This window comes from Trachymyrmex septentrionalis, unplaced genomic scaffold, assembly GCF_001594115.1.
Source record: "Trachymyrmex septentrionalis isolate Tsep2-gDNA-1 unplaced genomic scaffold, Tsep1.0 scaffold218, whole genome shotgun sequence".
Classification (NCBI taxonomy): domain Eukaryota; kingdom Metazoa; phylum Arthropoda; class Insecta; order Hymenoptera; family Formicidae; genus Trachymyrmex; species Trachymyrmex septentrionalis.
Genome location: NW_017305373.1, coordinates 173,185 through 184,794, shown reverse-complemented (window position 1 = coordinate 184,794; position 11,610 = coordinate 173,185).

Sequence of the window (11,610 nt, the reverse complement as noted above, 5' to 3'; positions counted from 1 at the left end):
TATTTGTAAAATAGAAGTATTAAAAGAGATAAATGTATGTGTTAACGAATCAGTTGAATACATTATCATAAATATACACGTTATGAATTTAATTTAGGTGCGAAAAGTTTTGCATTAGTTTTGCGAGCTCTTTGAATCCGGAGTGGATTGAGCAGCTCGATTGGCTCTAGAAATGTTAATACCGAACGCAAATGAGATGACATGTAGTAGAAAGATGCTTGGAAGAAATGGAAATTGCAGCAAGGAAAAACCGTAAAATAGAAGCCATCAAGGACTCCAGATTCCTCAAATATTTTGTAACCAGCAGACACGAGAAGCGCATTGTCCATCGCTCCACATACGAGTACCTGGTATACCCTTCTTATAAGATTTTCTCTATGAAGATTGACTATGTTAAGGAAATACAGTTATGATAAAAAAGATAATTCTAGCTTGATTGTGCAGACTTCTTTCATAAATCATTTCAATTCAGACAAAACGCTACTTCTTTTTACACCGATGGATCAAAAAATATGGAAGGGGCTGTTGGAGCAGCTGTTCGTTCACCAGAGATCGAAGGAGACATTGAGCACAAACTGCCAGCTGAAACTTCCATCTTCACAGCTAAATTGTGGACCAGACAATTCAAGCGATTGGAGACCTATAGAATTCTGTAAAGGTGCAGCGCAATTACATACTATGCCTACTATATTAAACAAATCTTATTAATAATATCATCAAACAGGAAAGGGAGATTACACTCTTCTGGGTTCCGGCTCACACTGGTATATCTGGCAATGAATCTGCTGACTAGGTCGCTAAATCGGCGACGGTGGATGGATATAGGCCGACTTTTAAGATTCCTGATAAGGATCTCTTGGTAAAATCGACTGCACAGGCGAATCGACAAAGTGAAGCATACTTGAAAAGCAACTTCAGTCTTCAAAGGTACATTCTACTATGAACACTTTCATATAAACTCTAGGAAAACATGATTTCATAAAATTACTTTAACAAGAGAAGAAATAGTATTAATCGACTAAGATCTAATTATGTGAATACTAATGAGAAACCTGCACAGAGTCAATATGGTGGGCTCACTGGCTTGTCCCTGCGGAGACTCTAGTGAATCAGTTAACTTATTGTTCCACTGCAAAAAATTTAATTCAAATACGAGCTCAATCCGAAAATATATAGCTGAGAATTTTCCTAATTCCCCTCAAAATCTTCTTCCTGCCCTTCATTTCCCTTTTTTAAATTATGTCACCTGCTCCTGGCTTACATGAAGGCCAACAACCAATTCTTTTAACTCTCTATATTCCTCTCCCTTTTTTCTCATGACGCGTGACTCACCAATAGGTAGCGGGCGTCCGGAAATGGGGGGGGGGGGAGAAGACATCTATATCGATCTCGACTCAATCAGGTTTGCAACCATCCCACGAATATACATCAAATACAGCGGACATCAATGGCCTAGTTACCAACCTTTGGGTAACTTTTGGTTGCCTGGCCAAAATCTGGAGAAAAGAAAAAGAAGAAGTAGAAAAATGCAAGTTGCCGAACGATTTTCGAGATAAAAGAACAAACGGGCGCCTCCGATTTGCAATGCTGAACGCACCTATTATAAAATTTTAGAGATAAAAGGGCATTCTGAATACAAGTAACTATATTAATAATGATTGAAGACCCCGCATATGACTTCTATTGTACAATAAATCCCGCATTAAGGCTCGTCTACACAAGACGTAAAGGTGCAATGCAAGGGCGTAGACGCAAGCTTAAGTAGATGTTAGAGTGCGATTAGTCACTAAATATATAAAGTACTACAAAGGTCCGCCATTTTGAGTCCATAGTGGCAAATTCAAACTGATGTATTGGGATGAATGTATTATGTAAATAACGGAAAGCATTGAAATGTAAATTAATCGTATTTATTTAGAACGATAAACATTGTTGTTTGTATTTATTTATTACATTTAACATTGTTTATAAAAACTTTTATCGCAACGCTTTCTGCTATTTTTACATGCCACAACAAAATAATAAAAATGTTCGTTAGAACAAGAATTCACTTTTCATTAAAAAAATATAATAATACTATTTTACATGCAATTATTAGTAAAAGTTTCTATAAGCAATATTAAATGTAATAAATAAACACAAACAACAATATTTATCGTTATAAATACAACTGATTAACACTTTAATGCTTTCCGTCATTCACACAATACATTTATCCCAATATCAGTTTGAATTTGCCGCTATATGGACTCAAAATGACGGACCTTTGCGGTACTTCATATATCTAGTGATTTTAGGTGCGATTATATGTAGCGCGGTACGCGGTATAGAAACTAACTAGGTAACTACAGGAACCGCGCAAACCGTGCCATTAGTTAGTTTCTGTACCGCGACCCGCATATCGCACTACTGTAATCGCACCTTAATGCCTCCGGCACACCAGCGCGATGTTCGTCGCGCGCGATACGTATTATCCAATGAATATACTTTACTGATATTCTTGTTCTAAAGATATACTGTCATCGGATATCGCGTGTTGCGCGCAACTAACATCGTGCTGGTGTGCCGAAGCCAATAAAAGTTTGCGCTATGCTTTTTTATACAGAAACGCGCGTCGCAAGCGCAAAATAAGCACAAGACGTGTATAAATGTATAAACATTGTTGTCGTTCACGGAATAATAACAAGGAGACCAAACTCAGTGGTCGGTCTAGAAAAAAAATGGGCTCGAAACACGGTTTCAGAAAAACATTGTATTGAAGAACTGATCCGAGCGCGTCTGTCGGAGAAAACTGAACTAGAATATTTTTAACAGTTCGAATATCGTATTCATCAACATATAGTACTGAGGCATTATTCCGCAACTGTCTTTACACGTCTACCGACAGTTGTTAAATACGTCGTACAGTCATTATATCTATAAAGTACCACAATTGATTTCAGAATTGATGCGTCAAAATGGCCGAAGTGCACATAGTATACAATTTCAAGTGCACATTAAGTACAGTTGGGTGTCGCTAATCTAACCATGCCCCGACCGAATGAAGACTTTTAAAAATCAACTCAAGTAGTCCAGTAAAATTAGGGTTTTTTCGCGGAAAAATTGTAAGTTGATTTCTCTTGTCGAAAATGTTCGGAAGGCCATCAGAAAAAAATGTATATGTTTGAGACTCGCATCTCGTGTGGGAAATATGCGAAAATATTCGAATAATTGCAAAAAGCAGGTTTTTCGCTTATAAAACGAAAGCTGTCAATTGTATCGAAAAAAGTTCAGTATGAAAAATATAGGTATTCGAAATATCTACAGAATAAGACATGGAACATTAAGATCGGTCTATTAGTTAAGTAGAAAAAAAATAAAAACTACCGAAAAAGGCCTTTTTTCACTCGCTCTCTATTCATCGAGATTTAAACGTAGTTTTGAAATTTTCATAAAATGTAGTCCTCGTGATGACGAAAAAATTTAGACCTAAACGAGTCTTAAATGTTCATTAGTTTTTGCAAAGAGATTTTTCTTCTTCAAGAGTTGCACTATCACGGACACTTAGGAACAAAACGATTTTTTGTAGTTAAACTATTTCAAAACGATTTTAAAAAGTGGATATCTTTCGTATAAAAAATGGAATAATTCCGTTAATATGCATTAAATAGCCGTATAAAGCATTCGACAGTTGATATTTTTCTATGAATTTAAAAAAAAGTTACCTTCCGATTATTAGGAGCTGAGATAACTCTTTTTTTTTTCAAAAAATTATTGTGACTTTAATTTTTAAGATTAAGAATTCTTTCTGGCATCAATTTATTAAGAAAGATTTGAATTTGCTGTTAAAAAATTCTCGAATATTTTGCTGCCGAAAAAATTTATTTAAAACCATTGGAAAGTTGAGGAACGCGAGCGAGGCAGCGTGCCGGGCGGAGTAAGAGAAGCCGCCGCGCGGTAGAGTGGGGCAGACTAGGCCGCTCGGCGATTCGCGCGTTGATTTCGTGCGTTAAAATTTGTTGCACTTACATTTTCTCGGCAATAAATTGATGTAGAAAGATGATTTTTTTTAAATTTAGCTCGACGAGATATAACAAATAGCTTAGCCAAATGCTTCACAAAGTAATTCTAACCATGAAATTGTTAGTTTTCGTTTCATGAATTTTTATTTTCTTAGTTTATATTAATAAAAAACTCCTTTGGATTGGACATAAAAATGAAGCAACGCAGTGGGGCTAAAAGATATCCGTTCATGGTTTTCAGCCAAAATACACAGAAGATACGCTTATTCCTGACGAATTAATAAAGAAAATAACATGTAGATGTGAAACGGGTTGTAAAGGACAAACATGCAATTGAAAGAAACATAATTTGTGTTGCTCACATTTCTGTGCGTAATTGTCATGGCGAATCCTGCTCAAATATCAAAGATCTCTTAGAAATTCCTGCAGACCAGAAATTTGACCTCGATATTACACAAGAAACAATTATTAATGAATCAGAAGAACTAATTATTAATGAGCCAGAAGAGAATCATACATGATGGAACTCGAAGAACAACAAGAAGAGGAAGAAGAAAAAAAAATGAATGTATAACAGTCAAACTGCACAAAGAAGAAAATCGGAGAAATAAAAAACGAAAATTAGAATAGCGAAGAATGCAAAACATGTTCTCTATAGAACATTGTGACTTCTTAAATGTAATTTTAAAAGCGTTAATTATTTTATTGTATGAATTTGACCTGTGCAGATCTTTTTGTTCTTAGCTAAGTAGAATTTTAACAATTAACAATTACATTTTAAATATACATTTTTCAAGTGTACACTGAAATGTAGATTTAATACAACTATTTATACAATTAATCAAATAGCTCTTAGAATTTTACAATACATATACCTATCTGTACTTACATCATACTTTCCATAGTTCTTCAAATATTTTAATAATATATATTATATGTAACGATATTTTTCACGATATCAATCATAAATCAAAATAAGCCTTTAGAGCCACGCAACAAGATATTAATGTGTAATGTAATTAAATATCATATTTGTCATCTAATTTATTAACTCTTTACTACAGGTTTTGATCCAGATTGGAATTTTTCTCTATAGAATGATTACATCCGCGACATAACATAAAGAAATTTACATTAACAAAATACGTAAATAACAAAAATGTTAGTCAGACATGTATTCCATACTTAAAAGGAATATTTTATTAATATAAATTAAGAAAATAAAAATTCATGAAACAGAAAAACCAAAAATTTTGTGTTAGAATTACTTTGCGAAACATTTGGCTAACTATTTGTTTATATCTCGTCTAGCTATCCTAAATTTAAAAAAAATTATCTTTCTACGTCAATTTATTGCCGAGAAAATGTAAGTTTAGCAAATTTTAATGCCTGAAATCAGGTACGCGCGAATCACCGAGCGGTCCGGTTTGCTCCACTCTATTGCGCGGCGCTTTTCCCCACTACGAGGCGCACTGCCTCGCTCGCGTTCTGCAATTTTCTAATGATTTTAAACAAACTTTTTCGGCAGCAAAAAATTCGAAAATTTTTTAATAGCAAATTTAAATCTTTTTTGACAAATTGGTGCCAGAAAGAATTCTTAATTTTAAAAATTGAAGCTACAGTGATTTTTGGAAAAAAGGGTTATCTCAGCTCCTAATAATGGAGGATAACTTTCTTTTTAAATTCGTAGAAAAATATTAGCTATCGAATGCTTTACACGGCTATTTAATATGATGCATATTAACGGAATTATTCTATTTTTTTATACAAAAAAAGATACCCACTTTTTAAAATCGTTTTAAAATAGTTTAATTGCAAAAAATCGTTTTGTTCCTAAGTGTCCGTGATAGTGCAACTTTTGAAGAAGAAAAATCACTCCTGCAATTGCTATGCGACTGCTCAAATGAAGAAATTAAGTTTTCCGCAGACAAGTTTTTAATGAACAAATGGCTTTTTGCATAAACTAATGGACATTTAAAGCTCGTTCAGGTCTAGATTTTTTTGTCATCACTACATTTTATAAGAATTTCAAAACTTTGCATTTAAATCTCGACGAACAGAGTGAAAAAAAGGCCTTTTTCGGTGGTTTTTATTTTTTTTTTCTACTTAACTAATAGACGATCTTAATGTGCCTATCTTATTTTAGAGATATTTCGAATACCTATATTTTTCATACTAAACTTTTTTTGATACAATTGACAGCTTTCGTTTTATAAGCGAAAAATCTGCTTTTTGCAACTATTTGAATTTTTTTCGCATATTTCCCACACGAGCTGCGAGTCTCAAACATATACATTTCTTTTCTGATGGCCTTCCGAACCTTTTCGTCAAGAGAAATGTCAATTTACAATTTTTCCGCGAAAAAACTCTAATTCTACTAGACTAATATATGAATTTTTATTGTAAATCTTATACAAATATTTATATCATCATATTTGTTGTTCATGCAGTTCATACAGTTTTGACGTAAATAAGTTATGAAATATTTAAACTTTTTGCTGATACCATTCGTGTATTAACATAGTTCACAATATACATGTTCTACACATTATTCAAGTTCGAGCATGAAGAGCACAGTCGATGGTTTCATGTATAAATATTTATTACATAATAATAATTTCACATTGTTCACATCGCGTAATTTGACAAGTTCAATTTGAAGCTAAATCATTAACGATGATGGAGTAGTCGACTGCACCAATCACTCGATATCCGTCTGTTTTTTTACGAATAGCGTTCACATAACATGAGACGATGCGGTTGCTTCGGCCATTTCCACGTAGGAAATAGGTCTCACAGCGATTTCAATTTCTAGAAATTTGTATGCTGTTGGTGTCAATGCGAATATTTTTCTTGAAATTGTACAAAAAGACGCGCTGTAATAAAGAAGAACAAACGAATAAGCAATATATAGAGACCAATTTTTCACGAACAAATATAATTGAAAATACCCACTTGTTTGACTCATGCTGACGTATGATTCTATAGCGTTGGAGATCACTGCAAAATGAAGTGCTGTCTGAGCGACTGATGCAATAAAAATCTCTGATATTATACAATCGCTACGTTTCTCAATATAATCCTTATGCCCATCACACAATATCGGGCAAGAAATATTAGTATCAGGTAGCACATTGCGGAAACCGAGTTCCCAGTTGCGAATCATTCGCTGGATTGAATAATTGGATTTACGATAAGCCATTTTACACAGACTAATTTTGGCATAAGATTCTCGCGGATATTTATATAACGATTTCCGGTCAATGACATCAAAATGCAAGCATTAGATTTTTATAATAAAAGATTTTTAGACACATCCGGTGATGACATTAATGTAATCTGACACAAATTGAATTGAAAAAATTTCATATTTTACAGTGATAAAGTTATATTGAAACTTGCAAAATTGCAGCGTCTGCAAATTTGCAAGTTTCAATATAACTTTATCACTGTAAAATATGAAATTTTTTCAAAAACATTTGACATGTTTTGCGATGACAATGATTAATGTAATATGATACAAATGTAATGTTGCCAAATAATAATACATATAATGCGATATAATTGAGATGTGACGTTGCCAAATAGTGCAATATCTGTTAATATACAGCTGCTTTGTTAGCGTAATTTAAAATTTTTTCAAGAATGACAATCATTAATGTAATTCAAGATTTTATATTTCAGTCAACACCGATATGGGGCTTGTTGGGCCAGTATCTCATAAGTAACCTTATAAACTCTGCTGCTAAATAAAATCTTTGTTTTTATCATCAATGTTTTTTATTTTAAACAATTAAACATATTTTATGTTTAATTATTATTATAAAGAGAAATTACAATAATTAATCAAGTACAAATTAATAGCTATATAGGGTCAAACATTGTTTTCAGTGCGTCAATTATGAACAAATATATTGTTACGTCCAAGCTCCGCATGGAGTTGAGGAGTGAACGCAACAGGAACCGAATTATTAGACCGATTTGGTCGTGTCCAGGTTCCGGACCGCAAGGGAGCAGTGGGGAAGGACTGACGCAAATCGGGAAGCACTTTGCTTCGTTCTGAGCCTCCTAACGAGTCGGGGATCGAATGAAGGACGAAGTGGAAACCTCAACTCGTGCTCCGCTACGGGGGACACACGAGTCGGACGTATTTTTAATTTAAAGGGCGAACTGGACTAAACTGGATCAGTGTGCCGGGAGGGCGCACTTTAACGCCAGATATGCCAGTACGACCATATGCCCTGGCTTTCGGTCATGGAACTTAATCCAAGTGACCGGGGAGAGGGCGAAGTGCAACCGAGAGAGCTAATGAATACAAGGAGAGGTTTTTATTTATTTAAATTGACAACCGAGAGTTTAATTTAATAATACTATAATAAAAGGCAATATTTGGTGATACATTTTTCTTAAGTATAAAAAAAAATACAATTTTTGGTTCTCTATTCTATAAAATATATGTACGCATTTGTGTGTATGTGTGTGTGTGTATTCACACTACTAGTAGACTAGATAGTATTCATCTGATTTTGTTAATTGTACAAGAGGAGGAGGGAAAGAATTAAAAAAAAAAAGGCTATTGGAACTAAGAAAGGATGGGAAGAGTGGGGAAGGAAAACAGGTATAAAGACTTCTGATAATTGTCCAGTTATAGCACTCCTGATGCGCTCGGGATCTGCGATTGGGAAATCTATAGTAAAGGTGTTAGGGGGAAGAGGTTCGGTTAAAATTCGAAACTGAGAAAAAAGGAAAGTCAATGATTAGGAATTACCATGGTGGAAGTAGTAACGAGGACGGAGAGGAAGGACTTCGACTAAGAATTCCACGCTTGACGTTGAGTCAGCGGGAGAAGCGGGACGAGAGAAAGGGGGAGTATCAGGAAATATACGTTGGGTTAATTATGATGAGATGGATTCAGCTGGGGAAGGAGATCAAGGGGGGAGGAGTTCCTACGGGATACTATTTTCGTTGTTAGTATTATTGTTAGCTACAACATTAGTATTAGTCTTATTGCTATTACTATCATTGTTTATTTCATCGATGTATGCCTGATAAGCCTTGTCTAGGACCCGACGGGTCCTCCTTGCGGCGCTGGGTGCGTAGGCGTTTAACTGCGCGAGAAAGGCGTGTACATGGCTGATCACTCACTATGATTTTAAAATAAAAAAAAACCGTTTAATTGTCAGGCTTTACATAGAAAGGAGGAAGAAAGAGAGTGAAGTTCATGGATTAGGTGAACTTCTAAATAAGGGATACAGATTCCATCGAAGAAATCGATGAATGTGGAAGGATAAGAACGATAGACGAGTTATGGGAGCGAAAAATTAAGAGTGCAGAGACTAAAAGGGAAATTGTTTAAGAGTTTTTCCTACAAAGTGATCTGATAAAGTTCCCGAAATAAGTATTTGAAAAGAGAGACTTACTACTATTCTGCAAGTTTAGGTGTTGAAGATGACTCAAAGATCCGATTTCCTTGACTGTCCAAGGATTCCAAGAAAAGGGTTGACCCAGGAATATGAAGGCTCCGGTCAAGTCATACTTATTACTTGATAGTAATAACAAGTAGTATCACTCGATCTAATGGATCGCGGCTCACCACTTTTACTACGTGTAGTCGCGAATCGACAGAGTTTCGGAGATGAGATTTGACTGATAGCGGACTGGCAGAGTGACGTTTTGTAGCTGAGTTTTGACTGGCTGCTATTCGTGAAAGGCCTCCTTTTTATATTGGCGAGTGCAGATTGCGTGTGTTACTGCGTGTGTGTCTAATCTAGGGTTAGGATTAAGGATATTGGTTGTGAAATGGAATACTGAGATATGTGTCTAAGATAACTTCCGTCATCGACCATTTGCCAGATGTCCAATAGTTTAGAGCGACATGTATCATTTATTTACAGACAATTGCTGTTTCAATTTATAATTCATCATCTATTTACTTCTTCTGTTCCTTGAGATATAGTTCGCCTATTCGGCACTTGGTTCAAATATCTAATCCAACAACTTCGTCCCAAGTGGATCATTAGCTCAAAAAGGCGAATGTTATTCGGCTCGTCACTACTGTAACCTCCTATGGTAGAAACAGATGGTCTACTACTCCAGTGTTACTAGTTAATAATTTTTATGGTGACGACGAAAATTCTAATCGAAGAAAAGAACTGTGGAATTTGGACGTAACAATTGCATGTAAGACTTTTTAAATCTATTCATCGATAATTTCTTTTATTAACATATATTAAAATAAGTTATTAATGTATACATAATAGCTATTATTTATCACAATCAAAGTTAAAAATCTTCTTTTATAACTTCATTGAGCAAGTGTCTTTAAAATTATGCATGAATAATTAAATTAGTGACTAAAAATCAATAGAAAAGTAAACTTACTTTTACAGATAAAAATGAAAACAAAACAGCAGCATGGCAAAAGGTATGCTCGATCAGTGATAAATAATGCAATACATGCTATTCAGCGTGGGATTCCGATTAGAGCCAGCAAAATATATGAAATTCCAAAAACTACGCTGCATGATAAATTTGAAAACAAATCACAAATTAAATCTACAATGGGACCACCGATTATTCTGCCTTCAGAAAAAGAAAGCCAGTTAGTTAATTGGATATTGTATGTGAGTGAAAGAGGCTTTCCGGTGACCAAGGAGCAACTATTAGACAGTGTGCAATTATTAATAAAACAGTTACAGAAAGAAAATCCTTTTACAACAAGGCCGGATTGGTATGAATCATTTATTTGTCGACACCCTGAGCTATTATATCGAGTTGCACAGAATTTAACGACTATTAGAGCATCAGTTAATGAAGATTTAAGAAAGTGATTTCATGAAGTTCCTTAATCCTTAATACTGTTAAAGAAAGAATTGCTCTCTATTGATGCTTCATGATATTTTAATTGTGATGAAAACTCCTTTTTATTGTGTCTAAAAGCAGAGCAAATTATTGTTTAAAAAGATGCTAAATCAGTACATAAAAAAATTGTAAATGCTGACGAAAAAGAGACACAACATTAGTAATGATCAGTGCTTCCGGAGTTATGACATCTTCAATAATAATGTACGCTTACAAAAGAATGTCAACAACTATAACGTATTATAGAATATCCTCAAAGGATGGAGCATTGAAACTTCAGACAGAGGATGGATCACTGCTGAGTCATTTTATGAATATATTACTAATGTATTTTACTCATGGCTGAAAACCAATATTATATTTCCCGTCATATTATTCATGGATGGACATTCCTCACACTTGATATTGCCTTTGAGTAATTTTTGTCGACAGCATGAAATAGAGTTGATAGTATTGAGAATACAAGTATTTGAGTTCAGCGCGTTTCTGTACTCGAGTGTACAGACCAATACTTTTATGCGTGACTGTACTGTACTCGACTCAAGCGCGGTTCGGAAAACTTCGACTCTCATCGTAATTAACTGATATCCGTTTAAGTGATCTCTCTCGCAGTCTCTGCTTGAATTCCGAAATGAGAGGACAGCACGCTCGCGGATTATAAAATTTACTTTTCAATAAATTACGTTCATTTATAAGTTTCTACTTAATTACTGGCTCAACCCATCCAACCACGCTCTGCTAACAAGAA